Source organism: Miscanthus floridulus, chromosome 1 (genome assembly GCF_019320115.1).
Source record: "Miscanthus floridulus cultivar M001 chromosome 1, ASM1932011v1, whole genome shotgun sequence".
Classification (NCBI taxonomy): domain Eukaryota; kingdom Viridiplantae; phylum Streptophyta; class Magnoliopsida; order Poales; family Poaceae; genus Miscanthus; species Miscanthus floridulus.
The window spans coordinates 43,254,588-43,262,142 of NC_089580.1; the positions used below are offsets into that span (position 1 = coordinate 43,254,588).

The 7,555-nt window shown below is 47.6% G+C and overlaps 1 pseudogene; it reads right to left on the reverse strand.

Moving 5' to 3' along the window:
* Positions 1–2,198: 2,198 nt before the first annotated feature.
* Positions 2,199–7,555, reverse strand: LOC136502086 (uncharacterized; annotated as a pseudogene).

Here is a 7,555-nt window from a genome sequence, read left to right on the forward strand (position 1 = left end):
CGCGGTCGTACGCCGTGAGCGGCAGCCCCTCGCCGTGCGCCTTCTCCTTTTCTTCCTCCGTCATGAACGCGCAGAGCGGGAACTCGGCGTCGTCGGCGCGCCATTTCTTGCACGACATGAGCAAGCGCGTCTGCTGGATGTCCCTGTCGCACCTGGTCAGAAACCTGCCGTAGAGGCGCACGGGGGCGGCGACGCCGAGGCCCCTCAGGGTGGTCCGCAGCCTGTTGCTCACGACGCCGATCCTGTCGAACGAGTAGTCCGCGTCGGACCCGGCCGATGACATCCCGTCTCTCCCCGTGCCGCACCAGAGCCAGGCGCTGCTGTCCTTCTTCACTGGCTTGTTCTTGGGTTTCGTTCGTGGTTTCTTTGGCCTCTTGGGTTTCGTTCTGGATGGTTTGAAGCCGGCCACGGCGGTGCTCCGGTGGGACCGGATGGCGTCGCCCAGGAGCTTGCCAGCAAGAGGCCGGCGAGCGACCGCTACCCATGCGTCGTCGTCGTCGTTCACGACCGGCGTCTTCCCCTTGCGGTAACGCTCATTCTCCGCCCATTCGACGGCTGGCTCCGCCTCACTACTGCTCGCCGACGACGCTGCCGCAGCAGCAGCTGCCTTATCGTTGTGCGAAAGCGCTGGTGGCATGCCGACTAATATACCGACGCCGCGGTCGTTCGCCTTCGGCTCCGGCTCCTCGATGGGAACTAACTAGCCGGTGCTTCTTGGCCCGTGGGACGTGCTCGGCGCCGCCGCCTCCGGTCGACGAGGCAGGTCGCTTATTGGATGCCACCGGCGTCGTCGCCGGTGGTGACGCATTATTGGAGACGCTAATACCACCGTGATCGCCACCGTCGGGCTCCTCCTTGCGCGGCCACGAGGCGGCGCTCCTCGGCCGCCGCGGGACGTTCATGAACAACGGATCTGGCGTCGTGTCGTCGTCGTCGCCGGCCATGTCGTATGGGTGAGTATCCGTGCCGATCAAGGCGAGAGACCGGGTCGATCGTGCGTGCCGCGCTCCAATGCAAGGCGTAGTAACAAGCACACAAGGAGTATATAAGGAAGTGGAATCGGACAGGGACAGGACTAGCTACGTAACTGTCGAAGTGGAATCGGATTGTATTGTTCATGGACTTTCCTTTCCGGGGCTTAACTAACCTTTGTATTGTATCGGACAGGGATAGGAATTGGATTAGCGTCCGGGACGAGTACGGTGGCTTCGTTTCGTTGCCTTCCCTTTCTGTTTGTGGCCACCCAAGACACCACTCGTCGAGCAGTCGGGCAAGAGATATGATCGATATCACAAGGTTTTTCATCGGCGCAACCGCCGCTGGCATTGCTTTCCAGTGTTGTTATTATTCCCATGTGCTAGCTGTTAGCCTTGATGATGGAATTCTAAGGTAGAACATGAACTCCATTTCATAAAAAACAAAAACAAATGAAACTCGCACGACGAAACATGAACGTGTTGATTGATCCACCGTTTCACTCGGGAACTATTTCTTGAAGACATTGGCGGCGGCGTCCTGGACGATCAAATAGCAGGACACCAAAGTTACAGGCTTACAGCACATTATTATATAATATATCGCGAATGCGTGCAGGCATGAGCTAATCTCAGTCGGACGTCGCCGGCGCCGGCGCCGGCGCGCTTTCCAGGCCCACCAGCTGGGTCATGTCCTTCTCGCACAGGTCCGGGTGCGCCGTGAACGAGCACGTCTCCTTGACGTTGATCGTGGCCACCGCACCCCACACGGAGACGGAGAGGACGGCGAGGACGACGACGAGGCCGCGGAGAGCAGCAGCACCACCACCAGAGGCGGCCATGTCGATCCTTGCGAGAGGTGCAGCAGGCTTGCAGGTTGCAGCGGAAGGGGACGGACGGATGCGAGAATTTGTTTCATGGAAGCCTGGAGGTGCTCTCTTGTAGCGTGAGGCCGAGAGGGAATTCGCAAGATCCGCATGCATGCCAGCGTGGCGAGGACAAGCCGGAGACGCGCGTACGGACAGGCGACGTCCATGTCACTCGGTCAACGAGAAAAAAATGTGAGACAAAATTAGGTGATGAGAAGAATTGGATTAATCACAACAGCCCTGTTCGTTTCTCTTGTAATCCGTCTTTTTCATTTTTTTCAGCCGGAACAGTATTTTTCTATCACAATAATCAGCCGGAACAGTGTTTCGACTTATTTTTTCAGCGAAGCGAACGGGACCAACTGAGTTCTCTACAATAATTCACAGGCCATTTGATGCGGTACATACACTGGTATCATCATCGTCCTTCTGAAGCTGTTCCAACAACGATTCCATCGTACTTATATAGCTAGGCATGTAATGTTCTTTAATCATGTTGGGCGCGAGCCGTATCTTCCCGTACAAATCCCTCGGCGTCTCGTATATCCCAATGACCTCATCGCTGCTCGTGCCGTCGCCGGTGTTTGGGTCCGGCGGCGGGGGCAGCGCAACCATGTGGATGATCCTCCCAGGAGGGAAGAGCTGGCGCGACGAACAGCCCGCCTGAAACCGGTTCTTTCTGCTTATCCTTTCCGACGCCGTTCTGGTTGGGGGCTTCTTCTTCTTCCTCCTTCGTCTGTTGGCGGGGGCGATTGTTGAGTGTCCGATGCCGCGTTGCTGTCTGAACCTTCTTGTGATGTGAGGCCTGAATCAGCAGGCTTGTCACACGTCAAATGGTCGCTGTTGACTAGTAGAACGACCGTTTCTTCACAGGCAACAACTTGTTGCTGGCTACAGTCAGTGCTGTGTCCATTTGCTGTAGGCGGTATGGTATTTGCCGATTCTTTGAGCAAAGGCTGCATGCCACAAGGAAAATGTTCTCAGAAATCATAATTCTAGTCTAAAATGAGAGAAAAGAAAACATAATCGTAGTTACTTATTTTTACAGCATGCTCACACTATAGCAAAGAAATACTGTTCACATTAATTTGCTTGGCTTGGTGAAAGAAAGGGGCTTCCCAGAAAACTCAAGACATAAGCAGAAATGCACTTGGTAGGAGTTAATGGGCAGCAGACTATTATATCCCACATGATATACTCCCTCAGTTCCAAAATAGAAGTCGTTCTCGCTTCTCGAGAAATCAGTATTTTCAACTTTGACCACTTATGTATAAAAGAATATTAATATTTATAATACATAATTAATATCATTAGATAGATCGTTGAATATACTTTCATAATAAACTTATTTGGAGATATAAATGTTATACGTATTTTCTACAAAGCTAGTCAAAGATGAGAAAGTTTGACCTACACGCATCCCATAACGACCTCTATTTTGGGACGGAGGGAGTATTGAGTATTGTTTAGCCGCTTGCAGTGTCAATTAAAGGATAATCACTCAAACCTATATGTAGGATCTATTAAATAGTCCTAGACAGAAGTGTTGCTGGCCCACAGTTGCTAGTGGACTAGTGGTATTGGTACTGATTGGGACGGCACATCAGAAAGATTCAGTGGATCTCAACTGCTACTTGTAAATTACAAACCCTGGGTGATTAACCTCATATTTGTACAGGACTCCAGATGTGTCTTAGATACCTTTCATTAAAAATTGGGGAAAAAAAATATATCATTGTGTTAACTTGGTGATTTCAGTAACCAGAGCAGCCATAAAATGTTCATGGGTACAAGCTGGGGATATTGAGGGATTTTACCTCAGAAATACTAGAGCCATGATTTGCAATCTTCCCTGTTGAGTTAGAGATGGAGAGCATATGGGACTTGATGAAGGCAACACGCTGACTTATACTGGCGAATAAACCATGGTTAAAGTGATCCTGCACATCATCCAGCTTTGATGATACCATCACCTACCATCAAGAAATGAGACGTCAATTGTGAAGCTAAAATATATTGTGATATCAGAAAATGAGTAAGGTATGCATTGCCATTCAGTGAGGAGTATTTTGTGGTATTTAATACTTTTATTACTCGTCAACTCCTAAAGGAGTCTGCGTTGGCTAAAGTCCAGTTACATTTTATAAGCTACTGCAAAGAGTTGCCATCAGGATACCTCAGATCGCAGGCTCTCAGAAGAAACTTTCGAAAATGCTGGCACCACATCATTTCTATTGACAAGAGAAGTGATGAAATCCTTGCCTGACTCCGCCAGCTCCCATGTCATACATGCAGCTAAATAACACAAAAGTTACTTCAGAATGCTAGAAATAATTTTCTACGAAAGAAATATACTTCTGTCACTTCCATAGTCACGGACCCCACCCAGAAACCCAGGTACTTAGAATTCCGGAAATATCCTTGCCCGACCCAAGTATGCGGGGTCATTTTCAACCCTAATTGTAAAACCTCTCGTAAGTAGTTTGCCACGTTCCTTGACCCCGTTACTCGGCCCCATCGAGCAGGGAACTTTGTGACTATAATCGGATAGCATAGATCCCACAAGTCAAATGAAGTTTCATTAGCTTTGCATTCAGCAATGAAATTGCCTGGAAGTTAAGTTAAAAAAAATGAAATTGCCTGGAAGTCTTTATTATGTCCTCGACTTTAAAATCATGGTTAACTGATGCAAATTCAGGAAAGAAATTTTCCAGAATATAATTAGCATGGATGAGAATCTTGTGTAGTGACTACTTTGCCAACATTCAAACAGAGAAAGGTTAACAAAAGAGACATAAAGTGACCAACTAGCCAACTTCAAACACTGAAACCAAAGGGCATCTGAGAGCCAGACAAGATTTCCAAATGCCAGCACAGGATCTTAGCATTATAAATAAAATGAAAAGTGAGAGCTTCCAAATCGAACTTTCAACAATCAACAAAACTGAAAGTTTGTCAAATTTTACTTACGAGGAGCAAATGCCAGACAGCTGCATGACAAGAACTCATAATGCTCACGGAGAATATAAGTCAGAATCGCTCCAATGCCAGCTCCCATTGAATGTCCAATGACCTAACGAAAAGGATAACACCTAGTTGGATTATATCACATTAAGACATGTAAACCTTATTCTCTGTGCCGAGCACTAATGCTAGCTTCATACAACAGTTTGAAGCAAATCACAAGACGAACTCATAAGCTTAAAAGTTACATATCCAAACCACATAGCATGTCTAAAATGCTCTACCGAAAGCCTAGGTACATAGGTAGAAAATAAAGTAGAACATCCTCAAATTTGTAATCTCTACACAAAAATAACCAATGAAAGTGCAAGTTTCCATTTATTTCAGCCAGAATATAGACAGTATGAAATGCAACAGTATAAAGCAGTGATATTGACAACAAGATGACTTCGATATCAGTAATTTTACTATGCATACAGCGCATCAATCACCAGAATAACAGTTAATATTTGCAAGCAGCACTTTCGACTACAAGAAAATTAGACAAAATAGAAGGGGCTGTATATTCAGGTACAATAAACTGCAGCATGATGCACATTTATTCATTTCATTCACGTGCAGATAATTAGTGAGAATTACCTTTATGTGGTACCCAGAAAATTCCTGCATTTTGTTATGAAGATGGGGAATAATAAGTTTTGCAATCCAACGAGCTCCAGCAAGCATCCCACAGTGTGCATATCCTAAAACTACATTGCTGATCTTTCCTTCACTTAGAATTATATGGTGAAAAGGAACTTCAGCAGCAGTTGCTGCAGTCAGGCGCTCTTTAGTGCTGATAGCACCCCGAATGAAAAGCAGCAAGCACTTGGTTCTTTGGTCACACACCAATGCGAAAGAAGGCTGCATGAGCTGCATTGAGCAATGAACAAAGAATAAGATATTCTGTACCAATATATGGGAACGAATGTTAATTATGACCTTAAGCTTAAGTTAACGCCCACGATACTTACTCACCCTCGCCCTAGCCTTGTGAATAAGAATATCTTCTTGTTTGTACCCACCAAACTTCAGAAATGCTGAAAAAGATTTCTTTGAGAAGAACATGCAAAGCTTCAAGTACTCAAGAAGAGAAGATACTTCAGTATATGTCTGATGCCCTTTAAGTTGGAGACAATCATTTCCACTATACTCATGCTGCAAATTACCCTGACATGGCACAGAGAAGAAAATATGTTAACCATATGTCTTCCTACATTGCCTATGAGTAAAATGTGTTCAAAAGAGCAATACAGAGTGGTAATATTATGCAGAGTCGAACTGATTTAGTTGACTTCCAATAATGGAAGAAACAGTTTGCTGGTTCATGAAGGGCTTGGGATGATACAAAGACATATGAGTGAATTTGTTGGTCTCAATGTGGGACTAGTTCAGTAATATTCATGCAATCATAACTAACAGCTGGATCCATCTGAACAATGCCTGGATCTGTCATGATTCATGAGAACGATGGAAGGACAGGAGAGGTAGATCATTGTGATGCCAGCATCACTAACATGTGTAGCTTTCCATTTTCTCTCAAATAGATGCTTGCACAACTATGGCATCATTCGCTGTATGCCTCCAATATTATGATCCGAAGTGCATTATAGACTTATTGTATTACTCAGAAAATCGACAAACTGGATCTTACAGATCCATGACTTCTGAGCATACATACAACCGATCTTAACTCGAGCTCAAGTACTGGGCACATCATTATGATCGGGGCACCGCAAGTGCAAGGTCGTAGTACAGTGACGGTACGAAGTCAGGCAAGCAACTGACCAACAATTCACAAAATATATAGCAAAAGCAACAATTAAAAAAGGACCAAAAGTAAAGGAAACTCAAACCTGTCTTCCAAGTCAATGCAAGTCAAACCGTAAAATGTTCAGAAGCTCAACCTTCACACAAACATTTTCAGCAAGTTGAGAAACGGAAACACTCTACTGAAAGCGACTACCTAGTTGCTTCAGCGCTGGAGGTAACAGCACTCGCATTCACCAACCGCAGAAACTAGTTACTGTGATTGTTTGAGCTCTATGGTCACTCTGGTTCGAAAGCCGCTGATCAAATCATGCTATGCTTGATCCCATACCAAAGCAGAGCAAACGAAAACGAAACACGAGCAGAGAAGCAGAGAACGTGGCACACCCTCAGTCAGAGACCGAGTGAACAAGAGACAAGAGAGGGAGAGCAAATGGAGGGATCTAGCTAACCTGACGCTTCATGTGGCGCTTGATCCCGAAGGCAAGCCCGTGGAGGCCCCACCGCCCGACGGTGAACTCCCACGTACGCCGCGCCGTGCGCGCTGCCACCGCGGTCGCCTCGCAGCAGGTCACGGGCGCACTGTCCGGCCACGGCTCCTCCTCCTCGCGGCCGCTCCCCGCCTCCCTTCCCGGACCCGGCCCCGACCCCGACAGCAGCGGCGACGCCTCGTCCTCCTCCCTCTCCCTCTCCGCGTCCGACGCCGGCTGCGTGCAGCAGTTGAGGAGCAGGCAGAGCAGGAGCGCGCCGCCTGACGCAGCTGCCGCAGCAGCAGCAGCGACGACGGCGGGCATCGGGGGCGCCTTGGGATTCGCGGCGGCGCGGGCGGGGAGGAAGGATTTGGGCGATCGCGAGGGAGGGAGGGAGGAAGGCGTTGAAGTGGCGACGGGGTTGAGGATTTGTGTAGGCTTTTATTTTGTGGAAGGGCCCATTTGTAAA